General features: G+C 40.2%; 1 protein-coding gene across 7 annotated transcripts in view; it reads right to left on the bottom strand.

The window, feature by feature from the left end:
- Positions 1 to 15,508, bottom strand: part of FOXN3 (forkhead box N3) — a 207,751-nt gene that overhangs the window by 50,705 nt on the left and 141,538 nt on the right. The gene's annotated exons all lie outside the window — the stretch shown is intronic.

Genomic DNA, 15,508 nt, shown 5'->3' with positions numbered 1-15,508 from the left:
CATTGCAAACCTCTCCCTCACCTTGCACACCCAGCTTCAGACCATGCTTTAAATCACTCTGAGAGAGGTATTCTGTTTGGCTGAAATACCCATCTGGACTTATTTCAGTCAGGCAGACAGGAGTCAGCCTAGGTTTTTTCAGCCTTTACCTCTCCTTTTAAGCAGTCACCAACCAACTTGGAAATGCACGTCCCTCCTCCTCACAGAGCCTCCAGCAGGTGGCAAAGCCTGATGTGTGGAGGAGCTGGCCACCACAGAAAGAAGACAGCTCCAAAGCCCCCCACATCAAGCCAAGTAGGCAGAACAAAACCAAAGCTATACATGATACATGGAAGGAATTAATGTTTCTTGTGCCATGCTAATACCCATCCCCTTCTGCCTCCGAGTGCAAGCTGTTCTACCCAAGGGAAGGAAAAATGCACTACCAGAACTACTTCAATTTGGATAAAGCATTCTGTAACTGCTTAAGAAAATAACACCAACTTATTTTAATACATAGATGACCACAAGCCATAACTCACTCTTGTTTCCCCAGAACTAATTATACACATGTTGCCAGAGTATCATACATACCTCTCTTTCCATCTAGGGAACATGCTGCAGTCTAATACATTATATACTGAACAGTGCTCTCCATGCAACAGTTCAGGGGGAAAAACCCAATACCTAGTCCTTTGCCTGATGTGTATTCTTTTATAAATTTACCTAGAAATAATACTGCCCCACAGCTGTTATTATTTAACAACACATCCAGTGCGGAAAAATCAACCACACACCTTATATAAATATTGATAGAAAGCCTTTCTTCTTACTGTGTTAGTTGTAGCCTACATCCACACCAACAGCAAATATTAAGGAACTCTGTGTACTTGCACAGAAACAGCCAGTGAGCCTTCAGTTTGAAAGTAAAGGATGAAACTGTGGTTAAAAGCAAACAAAGTTTAAACCTGACCCATGTTAAACACAAAGTTACAGTTCACCTGAAGGTACAGGATTTGTGACCTGGAGGTTTGAGTAAAGCTGCAAAACTGTCTATAGAGGGACAGAAGCTTCTTTTAAAGGGAAATACAAGAGTAAGCACTCAAAAGAACCTACAAAACCTCAGACACCACTGAAGGAAAGTGTTAAACTGACCATATATAAATGCATGAGAAACAAAAAAGTGGGGAAACACCAGACTGAAAGACTAAAACAGGAAACCAGTTTACACCAATACAGAGTGCCCCTCATTTGCACATCACAATTGCCCTTCTTGCTGTGAATAAACCAGGTTATCCAGAGGCAAAATTAGTTGTTTTCATCATGCAATGCCTATGCAATTTTGCTAGAATATATTAGCAAAAAAAAAAAGTGCCAATTCTGTTTCAAAATGTGTTAGAATCACAAATATTGATGTGTTTCCTCAACTTCAAGAACCAAAGAAAGCCCTCCCAAAATGGCACTGGAAATTCAATGGCTGGTATGAACAAAAGCCCAAACAAACATGAAGATGAACAGACAGGCCTGTGCCTCCTCTCCAATGTCCAAACATCCTTACCCCAGTACGACAGCTTGCTGCATTGGGCCATGTACTGGAGACATACTACAAATAGAAAAGGATACAATAATGAACCAACATCAAGAAACCATATCTTAAAACTAAATTTTAAATGAAGCACTTTCATGAAAACTGAAAAATGAAAGGACACCAAGAAATCTGATGGAATTCAGTATAACACAAACTAGTCAGATAAAATTTTCAGTTTCTGTTTTATGTCAGAGAGCCAAATTAAGAGGTTGTTCTCACACTAAGTCAACTAATGAGGAAGTTTCATGTTTCAAGCATTAAAAAAAGATAGTATATTCAAATTTTAAGTGTGGGAATAAAGTCATCTGCCTTCAAAGTACTAGGGACCAGCAAAAATCAAGTGAGTTGAATCTTTCGTTCTTTTTACCCATTAATGAAGTAATGGCCACTCTCATCATTACTAAACTAGTTTAAGCAGTGCAAGTTTGTAATTAGGAGAGAAAATTCATATGCTCATGCCAAAAGGAGAGACGTATGACGAGCATTAAGCAGCAGGACTGCAGGAAACATCTGACAACCGAATGTGTGCACAGAACATAAAATGGAGAAGTTGTTTATTGACCATAGCAAAGTAGGCTGAGTATTTTATTTACTGTTAACCTCATTTTCAGTATTACACAGACCATTTGAAAGATAGTAACAGGGATACAAGTTACCAAGCATGAAGCATGTCAGTGTGCATGTTTATGCCAACAATCATGAGGAACTTCATCTCTTTACCCTTCTGCCTTTTCCCTGTGCAGGGCTGTGACAGAAGAACAACTTCAGTGCATGCCAAGCACACAGCACAGTCTCTCCTCCCGACCTCTTTAGGCAGCTGCTGAACCAGGATAACTGCTGGCGGTCACGGCTGTCCTCTCTTTGGATGCAGCACTGCCTGGCCTAAGCAGAGCTTGTTCCTCTCTGGCTTCTCCCCTCCCCACCCCTCTGAAGGGGGGTTCAGCTCTTTTACACAGTCAAACTTTGGCTCCTGCTAAGAGAGCTGGTAGAAGACACTTCTGCCAGGAGCACATAGAGCCACACACTCTCTGCTCTACAGAACTTACCAGGCTGGGGTAACACACTGGTAGTACCTCTACTGCTATGGATACAAAGCCTTGAAATAACTAAGTCCACAAAAGGTCCAGCCCTCCCACACTGTCTGGATCCCTTTTAAGATGGAGCATTTAACCACGTTGTTGTGTTTAATTTCAAACTAGGGAAAGATCAACCAACTGAATTTTAAACTATCAGGGCTGTGGATAGAGACATACTGACAAGATCAGAAGGCCAAGTCGACCTGAGTGCTGTGCAAGCAGTGGAGGTTGTCTCTTACCCCTTCCTGTATGACAGTACATGGCTGCACATGATCCAAAGACAGACACCCTCAGTCCAAGTCAGCCTCTCTCCAAGCAACTCTGCACCAGCTGAGCCTCGTCCCTTAACTGCCCTGTGCTAGACAATGCCATTTCCAAAGAGCTGCTCACTGAAATTATTTGTGCTCCACCATTAGCAAGCACCTGAGTATGGAAAATCCAGCCCTTCTGTACCGAGTCCAGGGCAACAATGTTACAACACACTGCAGTGTTCCGTACAGCTGTGTCAGAATGGCGTAACACTGATCGCCTGTGACAGGAGGCATTTGTACCAAGAGATTTCTGAAAGCAGTACAGTATCCCTTTGTGTGAAGTAGCTGAGAAATAATACTCTCAACACCCCCCAGCCCCCAACCTTCTTTTCCTTTGTGCACAGCCAAGTAAAATGGGCCCAAACCCATGCTCTCTTTATTCTTTTACTGATGGAAATTACATTAGAGAGAAGCCAGCACAAAGGAAATTTTGGCAAGGAATGTGCCTTTTATGTTATATTCCATAAGACTGCATTGACTGATATTTGCAAAACGATGTTTTTATATATCTATGTACAGTGGCTGCTGCAAGGCTAACTTGATCTGCACTGCAGACTGGCAATATAAAACAAAACATTTAAACACATTGAGAAACAAAGATTTGAAAAAAATCATCTAAGTCCTATTCCTTTATACCTGCATTTTAAAATAATTATTGCAAAGACACAACTTACAATGTATTTCTGAATACCACTGAAAATAGAAGTGGCCAACAGTATAAGCAATGGATTAAAAATGTTTATGGAGTCTGTTCTTAAGAAACCCCCACCATAATTACTGGCAAACACAATCCTTGTAACCTCCTCCTATGCCTTCGAGTCTGATTTTTTCCCCATTTCTTAGTACACTGCCACAGACAGCACTGATTTTCTGCCCTCCTTGGTGATTGCTGGAACTTCAAGTTCAGAAAGCCTTTGGCTTCAAACCCATGCTCCATTTTCAGCAATATCAACAGTGGCTTTTAGTTGCAAGACAGCAGAGAGCCAACAAACCACACAAATACAGGCAAGGTGTGCAGCACTGTGCCAGAAAACACAGTCCTTCCTGGTAATAGCTTTCCTCACAGGTATGATCTAATCTACAGCTATGGAGTTTTGCTTATTGCTGATACTTATCACTGTGCTCTCAAATGCTTTAATAGTGGCAATTCCTCACCAAAAGACAGTCTTACCTGCACAACCAAGAAACTGTTCATCAGTAACAATGGTATTTTCCATTTTTAGAAAGTAATACCCTAACACACTTGCCAATTCCAACTTCCCCAGTCAGAGCTGGCATATTGCTGATGAGCTCCCCAGTGCCGCGAGATCCTGCCCCACAGCCAGCCAGGGACAGGGACAGGGACAGGGACAGGGACAGGGACAGGGACAGGGACAGGGACAGGGACAGGGACAGGGACAGGGACAGGGACAGATCCACGTCACCTTCAGATGAAGCCAGGGGCGAGCAGAGTGCAGCAAGGCTGGGGCATGATCCTAGCATGCACTGCCTCATGCTCCTGAGGAACCACATCACAGCCAGTTCTCAGCAGGTACCCAGGCTTGGTGAGGGACAGCACAACGAGAGAGTCATGTGCCAATTTGTATTTGACGATATCTCTGAAGTTACCTACTCTACTTAGTAAATGCAGCTGTGCCACCAAAAATGCTTTTTGGTGGTACAGTGTACCTGCAAGGACAATTTACCTGTAAAACTGCATTAACAAACATTCACCAACACAGAATTTGCCCAAACCAAGTGCTCAGGAAGTACAGCTACAGTTCTGCATTTCTTGTAGAAAAATATAGCACAACTCATAAAGACAAAAAAAAAAAGAGCTCTATTTCAAAATAAGTACTTTTAAATATAGTAATTGCAGCAGTGCTTCTAAAAGTTACTAATATTTCAAAATATTGCTGCTTTGCACATTAAATAATTTCTACTTCACTTGCACGAATTAGAAGCTTAAGAATCTGGAAGGTCTTTAAAGAAATCAGTTTTCAATACAGTACAGAAACGAAACTTTCTTCTTTCTTTCGGCAAATTGAATCACTGTCAGAATTTATTCTTGCTACTTCAGTAAATCGCTTTCTTCCCTGAATATCGAAAAGGATTAAAATCAGTGCAACATTTGGGAAGAGTTTTAGGTTACAGACAAAATAAGCATTTTAAAATACAGAAACTTTAGCTGAAGTAGTGACTCATCACCCATTGCATCTCTCTAAATTTACTTCACAAATTCTATTACTTCAGTCTAATTTCTGCAGGGAAGGGAAATGCTTGATTGAAAGACTCAACTAAATAAAAGCCACAGGAGGGCTGTTCAGCTCCTGTACACGTGTAATGTGACTGGCAGTCAGACACACCTGCACAAGTGACAGAACTGCACATAAACCAAATATTTAAGTTGATTAGTAGTCAAAAGGCCCCTTAGATAACCTGATAGTAGTGGTGCAACCTCTTCAGTGTCACCCTGTTTAGTTTCAGACCTGTGCCCCAGCTGTAAATCATACAACTGTTAGAGTGGTGCATACAGGTCCATGAGTCATTGGGGGGGAAAGTTAGACTGATAAAATCTCAGTTCTTTTACATCTTCCAAAACCACAATAAAACCTAAACTTCTTATAATTAGTTATGTTATATTCAGTAACTGATGTTTATGTAATTAAACACTCATCAGTACTGTGAGCAAAGGAAAGCCACTGGGAAAATCAAAACTGCCAGCTGAAGACTTGCATGCTAAGGTTGTGCTGCCCCAGGATTTGACTCGTGCAAAAGCCCAGCAGAAATTCTGGCAATGCATGAGTTGCTTCCCTATCACATCTCTTGAACATTAAACTGTTACAGCAAGATAATTTAATTTTCAGTTGCTTGCCTCCTCCCCCATTTATCACTCAGTACACCTCTCTGAGTTAATTGCTTTTTAAACATTGCTCACACTTAACATTCAGACTCAGCCTATACCATTTACTTTCTAATATAACTTGATGTTCAGAGTAAAACACATAATTATTGTATAAAAAGTTGTACAAATACAATTAAAAATGAGGTGGAAAGTTTCCTCCTCCTGCAATTCATTTTACAATATGCATGCCCTAATTAAGCTTAAAGCCCCCAGTTTTTGCCAGCATTTTGAAATAAGCTCTGTTTTGCCTATTCAAACTACAGCTACATGGAAAGGAATTTGTCAGCAATACCACAGCAAACTCTCAGTCTTCATAAAAAAGTTTTCTGAAAACTTCCTTCACTGAGAACATGCACAGTCTCCAATCCTTTGGTGAAAGCTCCTGTAATTCCAGACTTCCGTGGGCTGAACAGTTAGTTCTTCGTGTGACACAGCTGAGCATCACCGCTGGTGTCTTCACCAGCTACGGATCAGCCCACCAGAGATCCCACTGCACTGTGTGTACCAGACACGCAGGTCGGTACCAGGACTCAACATGTGGGTAACAAAAGGCTTTGATATTTGTATTCATACATGAAGGTTTCATTCTGCTCTATCAGCTGGTATATCGCTGCCTGAAGCTCTTTTGTAAAAGGAGGAAAACAATTAAAACCTATAATTAGGACAAGGCAACACGAGAACACTGTTCTCTGCATCACCATTAAACAAAGTGCAAAACTTGTGCCCACATTTTTTTTTAATTAATGTGTTTGTGTGAAATTAGGACTTCCGAAAAAACTAAGCAAATCCACACTGTCAAAACACTGGGGGAGGGAAATACAGTATTTTCAACCTAAAAAGAACTGGTCAGTATTTCCCCCAAACTGCTCTTACCAACACCCAGCAATGTTTGCTGTGTACACTGCCTCATACCACAGGCTGAAGTAGGAGCAACATGCTTGCTTTTGTTCAACGAATGGCCACAGGAGAAGATGACTGCAGAAATCATCATCAAACTGGAGCATCATTATTTTGAAACTGTTTACCCTCTCAGGAAGTGTAAATTTTATACTTACCTATGGCTAACAAGCAATTCAGGTTTTCACTGCCAAGTTTGGGGTTGCAAGATGTTTTGGTTTTCGTTTAACAGGAAAATACTGACTTTCCGTTGTAGCTGACCTCATGTACTGCTTTGGGTCATTGCTGGTCAGGTACTAACTTCCTTCTCTACAGCACTTGCAAAAATCAAAATCAAGAAATGGAGGCAATTCCAAAGTTCAAGTATTTTGAGCATGAGCCTGCCTCTCACTTCAGAGCAACAGGTCTGAAGTTGGAAGTGCATGCCACGGTACATGGCAGATTCAGATGCACAACTGACAGGTGGTCCCAAACCTTAATTAGCTGGCACATTATTTGAAGTTTCTGGAGATCTTGCTAGATACTGATGGATCCCTCCACCAGCCACAGCAGAGGTTCTGAGCAAATTTAATCATAGATTACCTACAAACTGATCTTTCTGTAAGACTGGTACAATGACAGGTGCCCTGCCCTACCTGATTTTATTGGAAGTGGCAGAAGAGATAGGGGGGAAAAAAGGGAAAAGCACAGCTAAGGAATTATAGTAAAACCTGTTACAGTGGCTCAACAATTTGCTCCTGTTCTTTGTCCTGAGCAAACCAGTCATCAGTGTCTCATGCAGTGGGCATATTATCACCCTTCCAAAAAAACCAAACAATCTATGCTGAAGCACTCTCAAAAATATGCATAGAGCATCAATGCAGCAGGGAAGAGAAATTTGCTTGCAACTGATGCTGCAAGTAAAATGAAAAGAGCTGCAAAGTTACTCTTCATTTCATCCCAGAAGGAATGTAACTGTATGTTTAACTGTAATTAATGATCAGTTTATTAAATAAGCATCAGGCTTTTACGTCATAATTCTCCTAAAATCCTCAGCCGTTACATAACCCTTAAGAGTGAATTTACACAGGCCAATTCAATTCCGAAACATCAGTGTTCATTTATCCATCAGGGGCCTGCCCAGTAGGATAACTTACCACTCCTTTTAAAGTCAAACACAATGTGATTTTACTTACTCTTCAAGATTAGCTCAGTACATTTGCACTTTTGTGTGTCAGGCCAGTTTCAAAGACTCACTTTCAGAAGTCCCTGGAAAGCACTGCATTTATCACAGAAACAAAGCCACAGGAAAGGTCTTTTTGATTTTTTTAAGCTTGCCTTTTTTCCATCCTCTTTGTAAAAGTACAGTACTTTCTGGCATTCTTTTCACAGCCACTTTTCACAGATCAACACTGCAACAAAGGCAATCCACTTCATCACATTTACCAAACTCTTATTGTGAAGAGAGACTATAGATTTGTCAGTGAGATGCTGAAGTTACTATTGTCTGTGACTAAAACCTGCTGTAATACAGTGCAATGCAAACAGTTAATCCTAGCCAGTTTGCAGAACACAGCTAAACCAAGCTCGTTCTCTGTGGTGACATCATCATGCTTTCTAGGCTACTATCAGACATCTCAGCTTCAGTACTAACAGAGAAAAAAAGAGCTTCTTTAAGTTAGTCTTCCAAACCTCACATGCACAGTGGAGCAAAGAATCACAGGTTTCACAGCCCTTTCCACTAACTCGAGAACACACACAAAGAACAAACCACCACCCTGTCTGCGGTGAGAGACTGCTCTGCTCTGCTACCCATCACTGCAGAGAATGGTTAAGTCTTCATTCCTGGTGCCAAAAACTTCAGACAGAAAAGCGAACCATTCACTTCCATCCACAATCACACTTAGTAAAGCAAGTGAGGGAACCAACAGTCATGTACACTTGGCTACTGAAGTTTATTGTGAATTGCTTGAAAGCAAGATTTCTTTCTACTATGTCAAAAAATCCATTACGTGGAGGCACCAACAGATATTTATTCATCTGGGGTTAGCAAGGCTTCATGAAGGAGCAAGAAATACTCAGTTTGGATGACAAATCATTACACAAACATTATAAATCCTCTGAGCAGTAAATATTTCAGGTTTCAAGAGCCAATTAGAAAGGTCAGCATTTATCTTTTTGTCTGTTTCTACCCTTAATAACTTTTGCTCTCTGCCTGTAGATTAATCATGGAAGTGAAAGATACAGAGGTTTATAAATAGGAAAAAAACCCTAGGCATAATAAGAGAGGGTTCAAAGCGGAAAAAAATTATCCCTACCTGTTAAGGTTTTGATGACTATAGCCTACCTTAATCCAAAACCTAATTATTTGGATTAGATTAGGACAGTGGATCAGTGGATTTTCCTGAAATGCCCAGGCAAACCACACACAATTTCCTATTTGGGGGCACAGGGTTGCACTTCATTTCCAAATACCTTTTAATTCCACACAGGCATTCGTAACTTCTTTTTCCCATAGCAGGAAATATTTGTCCCTCTGCAAAACTCCAAAAATCAAAAATCAAAACCCCTGCCTCTAAACCTAGTGGAAGACTGTTCTTTGGCTCTCACTGTTATTCGTTTGCTGCACTTTGGGGTCATTGCAATTACTACAAAGCCAAGAAATTATACTGTTTTTCATGTGAAAAGTATTTTGCAGGGGGATTTTTTTTTGAGGTGATATGTGCCCATGTTCCATCAAAAGGCACAGTAGTAAATAAAATACCAGCAGTACCCATTTCTTCCTGTGCACGAGATCATTCCACCCAAGACGCAGAATATGGGATGCTAAGAAGAAATAAGGATGCCAACAAATCAGAGTCATGAATGCAAAGAAATCACAGCTGACAATATGATGAAAAACATGCCTGCCATTCAAATATTTCCAGATTATTAAATGGAAACCTTGTTTCTACACCTACAACAACAGACAATCAGACCCACCTATAACAGGTTTAACTCATCCAAACTGGTTCATGGATAAGTTTGTTCTTAAGTCTTCATGAAGAAGAATCATTAAGAAATGAGTAAAACTTCTGAATTTCCATTGAAATTTTTCTTTTAAACTTTTGGCTCCTTTCTGTATTCGTGAGCCAGATTTCTCCATCTCAAATAGTTCATCTCCACTGGTTGGCAAACATGGCTTTGTTCCTTCTCTGACAAAATTATATTCAAAAAATGCATCATTATGAACAAAATAAAAACAGTTCTCCAAAAACTATCAACATTATAAAATCCCATTGTTTAAAGAGGGAATATAATTTGAAGTGTTTGCTTTAGTACAGTTCTTACAGGCTGAGCAGGCTTGTAGAACTCACAATTTACTTCCAAAACATCCCCTTAGGAAAAGATCCTCCGGAAGATTTGCTAAATGCTAGTTTGTACACTATGTGTTTTAATTAACGTACAGAATAGAAATTACCATTTAGATAAGATAATGCTCCCCAGCCATCCCACCTCTGCATTCTGAAACTCTGCCAGATTTCTCAGCCCCTTATCCACTCGTTATTTATTTCTAGCAATCCTCAGGCCCTGGTTAGCATTAATTCAGCTGCAGTTGGAGAGTTTCTCCAAGGCAGTCTCTTCAATTCCAAAGTGCATGAACTACTTAATTTGAGTGCTCTGTGATGTGACTGCTTTAAATAGAGAAAACACTGCAGAAAATGACAGAGCTCATACTTCTTAGAGACTGCTCCAACAGCTGTATGGACAGAGTGAGGCACACACGTACGTGCAACCCCAACTGCCAGGGACAACACCTGAGAGACCCTCAGTCTCCTGAAAGAAATTTCAGAGGCTTCATATGCCAAAGTTTGGGATCCCACAGCGTAAGTTGTCACTGGGGCTTGAAACATGAAAGTTAGCCCAGCTCTTACATAGCAGCCATGCCTGAATAAAGAGTCATATAGATTATTGGAGAGAAAAAGATACCCTTCTATAGTCATGGAAGTATTAATGGAATTTATAAGTACTCACAGATAATCCATTATTCCCTGGTTTCCTGGGTCATGATGTGCACCTTCTCTTTGTCCAAGTGCCCTTGTGACACCTGCCTATTTCTGGCCTCCTGTGAAGCAATCTCATAGTAAATGTCCTTTACCAACAAAGGAAACCTATGGCCAATTTCCTACCAAAAAGAGAGACCATGTGATTTTTCATTCACTGGAAACTCTGTGCCCAAAGTGTACAGGCAGATACTTAACAATTTTGGGGTGTGCTTCTGGACAATGATGGGAATCTCTCTCAAGGTCTATTTTAAAGAAGTATGCAGGAATTAAGGAGGCATCAGGGATCCGGTGGCTCCTGCCACATCTGATAGGCACTGGCTTGCTCTGAAGAAGCTGCTCTAACTATCCATTGAAGCCAGAGGTGCTGGTGCTCACCCAAACCTACTCAAAGGGGTGCTTTGTGATTTGATTAGACAATGCTTTATAGTATTTTGAGAGTGAGAAGCACTATATGTGGCAACTGCTCAGAGTTGATATTATCATGATCTAAGTAAACTATCATTTTTGAAAACATTTCATGGTTTTTGAAAATAATAGAATTTAAGGGGTCCTGTTTAGACATGTTACATTTAGACACTGGATACCACAGGGCCAAGGTCTCTCATTTTGATTTTCTGCCAAGTGCCATATCACCTACAGAAAAGCACTGCCTGAATAAACTTAGGTACTATATATTCTACTTCTATTAGAGTAATAAGCTTATAAAGTCCTAAAAATGTAAACAGATTTCCTTGATAACAGAAACTGACACTGAGTTTCAATTTCAGCAAATGAAATTATAAATAATGACACCAGCAAATGTTATGGGCATAGGCAAGGGGAACAACCCCCAACTAAACAATGAAGTAACAGCATAATCTTTTTTGTTAAATGGATACATCAGTCTCTATCAGAGCAGATTCAAACTTTTAGAATGGGTGCTCAAGAGTTCCTCTTTCATTATTTTTTGAGCATCTCAGATAATGCAATATACAAACTCATTCCATCTCATCATCCAGAATTGGCAAGCAGGATGTAAAACCACAATAGAATGGAGTCCAGATTTTCTTACATATACAAATAACAAATCATGAAGGTTAAAGAACAAAAAAAACCCCCAAACTTAACTACACCCACCAAAAGGTGGGGACAGTTAAAAGCCAGGAAATGCTACATTTCAGTAGATTTACAGTAGTCCTTTGAATCTCAGTTTCCACAGTTAAAGCACTGAATAAAGCAAGAGACTAATGGAAAAAAAAATCCAAACAGGTTAAGCGATTATATAATAAGGGGATATGTATCTTAAAGTACACATAACAGAAGAGCTGAATTAAAATCATGTGGAAAAATATAAGCTTATTTCTTCCAGCCTATATTTGACTTGTATGAGACAAATCACTACCAATAGGTAATTAATGTAACTGACAGTCAGCTTTGTCAGTAGATCACATTATGGCAGAAGAGCAGCCTGGTGGGGTTCAGCAGCTGTGGAAGAAATATGACTTGTGAAACCACCACCACAAAGCCGTGCAGTGAAAGCTGGGATGAATCTTTGTCTTGGTATATAACAAGAACAGCATGTCAAACTTCTCAAACTTGAGCATTTGTTCTAAATTCATGAGAATTAGCTAAATCTTGAGTCATTAAGGAAACTTAGTGCTTGATGTAAAACTGTTCCTTGTCAGCTCAGGGAATCCAAGAAGAGAAAAAAAAGTACATTCCAATGCTCAGAAAGGCAACTCAGATGCAATGTGGCATTTCTAAAGACATCTTTAATATTAACCATGGTTTACTCCAATTAGTCCCTATCAGCTGGTTTTTCCTTTCACAGATCTCAACAAACGTTGCTTTTCAAATTGCCTCTTTCCAAAAACAGTAGATGCTCACAGAAACTGTGGGATCAAACTGACAGACTGTTTCCTTTTACAGCAGCCACCTCACTGCCCCTTGCAGGGGCCTCCTGGCATCAGCCAGCGGAGGATCACCACTGTGCCCAAGGAGTGACTTCCCTAAGCAGCTGGTCTCCTGGCTAAAGGCAACTGCTGCTTTCTAACCAGTGAGGACAACAAGAAATTCTTGTTTATTATAATTTTCCATCCATGCATACCTGATGGTACTTATTGTAGTCTTTTTTTGCTTCTGAATGACCAAACATCATGCCTGCAAGGCAGCACTTCTACAGGCTTCAGTTTGTTTTCCTATGTGAAGTCAGCAGCACTTCCCTTCCTGGTTTTTTGTTAATAAGTACTGAAGAAACAACTGACATGAAGAATCCAGGAAAGCTGAGGTTGAAGAGGGGACCTGTACTAAGACAATGCCCCAAGTCTGTTGGGTGCTGCACTTGAGCACACCAGGCAGTCCATTACAGCAGTGCTGCAATAGCCAGCACAGCCATACACGTGGAGGCTCACAGTGCCAGTTACAGCTGCCACGCAGGGATTCACACACTTCATGTCCTTTGATAAGAATATTCCAACCTTCAACAACTTATCTGTGTATATATGTACAATAACCTGAAATGTCTGGCAAGTGTGGTGGAGGGATTGCACATTTACAGACACAGCTGCCCAGGTTGAGTTCAGAGTTCAGCATGATACCACAGCAAGTCAATTCAAACCCAACTTTTCTAAGGCAGCAGAGAGGCAGCATGAACTGCTGAAGCCCCACTCATCTCTCAGAACTCTTGGTCAGCCTCTACAACACTTGGGTGTGCCCCAAACTGCAGCTTATGCGCTGTTCCAAAGATTCTTTGCATATTGTCTTGGGTCTATAAAGCTGTCCCTCCTCCTGTTAGACTTACACTCCCCTGTATTACCCGGAAAAGAATTTCAGCTTATAAAACAGGTTTACCAGCTGATTAAAACATTTAGAGGAACTCTGTACTTTAGGATCTGTTGTCATGTAACTGTGAAGATCCATTCTAAGTTACATTTTTTTCACTATTATTACTTTAAACTGATCTTCAGTGGAAAAGGTTATTATTCCGCTCAAAGTACTGCACACATCTCTTATTTGTTCAGAGAAACCACAAAAAAACTCACACAAAACCCCCAACCAACTAAGCAAACCAAACCTACAAAAAAAAAGAGATAGGCCTTTAGTTAGACTAGTAGTTCACCAGCATCATCTTGAGCTATTTTACTCAATCTGTAGATTGCTAAACAGCTGTTCAGTGGTCTTATGTACTAGCACATCTTATTCTTGACTTTATATTTCATTTTCCTCCTTAGTAAAAAACATATTTGAGATTTTTTGCTGCAGTTAGTTGCAGAGAAAGTAAAGTATCAGTGAAAACTCAGCAATGTTTGTTTTATAATGTTTGTTGGCTGGCCTCCCAAGAGTGGAAACTAAGAGCAACCCAGAAGAGTTTAATGTGTGTCACTCTTCAAGAAAAACATCCTCATGTAGATAGAGGGGACATCTCTAAAGATAGCAGTCAAATCATGGAATGTTTACAAAATAAATCATGATGTCACGGACCTATGTTCACTTGCAAGTCTGTCAAAAGAGTAACTGCTGATCCCAGGAACAAAACTTCAGAAGGATTAATTTCAGAAATCTTCCAGTAAATTTGGATCATGTTCTTCAGAAGTAATTGGAGCCATGCTAGCCCCATCGTGACTGAACTGAAAAGCCAGGGAGTCATGACCTTGCAGTACCGTGTGCTCCTTAGTTTCTGTCCCCATCCAGATCTGCCCTGTCTCATTTCTGCCTTCCAACATAAAGTTGTTCAACAAAAGGTGTGGGGAAATTAAGGGTTTCCTGGGTATTTTGCGTATCAATTTGAATAGAAATGCCTTTCTGTACGAAACTACGTGATGAGACTCCTGCTGTACACAGGTTGCCTCGACAGTGATTAATATTGTCAAAATCACCACGAACAAGTGCCAGTGCTGTACTCTGTGCCAGTCATGTCAGACCCTTACTCAGACATCAATTCACATGTTTCAGGCTTCATATTCTTATAAATGACACGGTGGCTTCCTTTGCACAGGAGGGGTAAAGGAGCTGTATTTGTGCAAGACACTGTAATCCATTAAAGCAGCAACCAAGTTACAGACACAGGAAAAGGAACTACCTAGAAAAGCCAAAAAGTAAAACCAAATAGCCATATGTTGTATATCTAGGCCTACCATACCATAACAGCTTCCAGACTGACAACAAACCAATAAAATAAATAAATTCTCCAATTTCTTAATCAATCATGCATCTGGACCAGCATTTGCTATTCTGTGCTTTCAAACCACTAACTCATTTCTAAAAGAAGTTTGAAAATGCAGATCTAGCTATTTTTGGGGCTTATCAGTATGACCAAGGCAAGTTGTGATATTGTTTAAAAAAACCCCAACAAAGTAACTCTCTTCTCTCATGAGCAAAATCTGCAAGAGACAGATCCTGAAGTATACCTTGACCTCTCTACACTTCATACAGCAATTAAGGTGTCTCCTACCTAGGACATAGATAGAAACCTATCTTTGGTAAACCTATCTTTGGTAATAGAGTAAGTCTATATGGACTTAACACAAATTCATGGCACTGTCTTAAGAAGAAAATAAATTCCTTTAATAACAAAACAAGTTTACAATATATCTAATTTACTTAACTCCAATTTCTCTCAAGCGTTAGCAATGTCAACTGCAGCAATCAAAACCTGAACTGCTTCAAGGAGAGTGAGGAGGAAAATTATTAGGGGAACAGCTTCAGTTTTGCTCTAGAGGACCAAAAGGGAGAACTGACAAAACCACAAAATACTAGAGAGAAAAAAAGTG

This window comes from Pithys albifrons, chromosome 6, assembly GCF_047495875.1.
Source record: "Pithys albifrons albifrons isolate INPA30051 chromosome 6, PitAlb_v1, whole genome shotgun sequence".
Classification (NCBI taxonomy): Eukaryota; Metazoa; Chordata; class Aves; order Passeriformes; family Thamnophilidae; genus Pithys; species Pithys albifrons.
The sequence above is the reverse complement of the archived record's forward strand: the minus strand, read 5'-3'. Positions and strand labels throughout refer to the sequence as shown.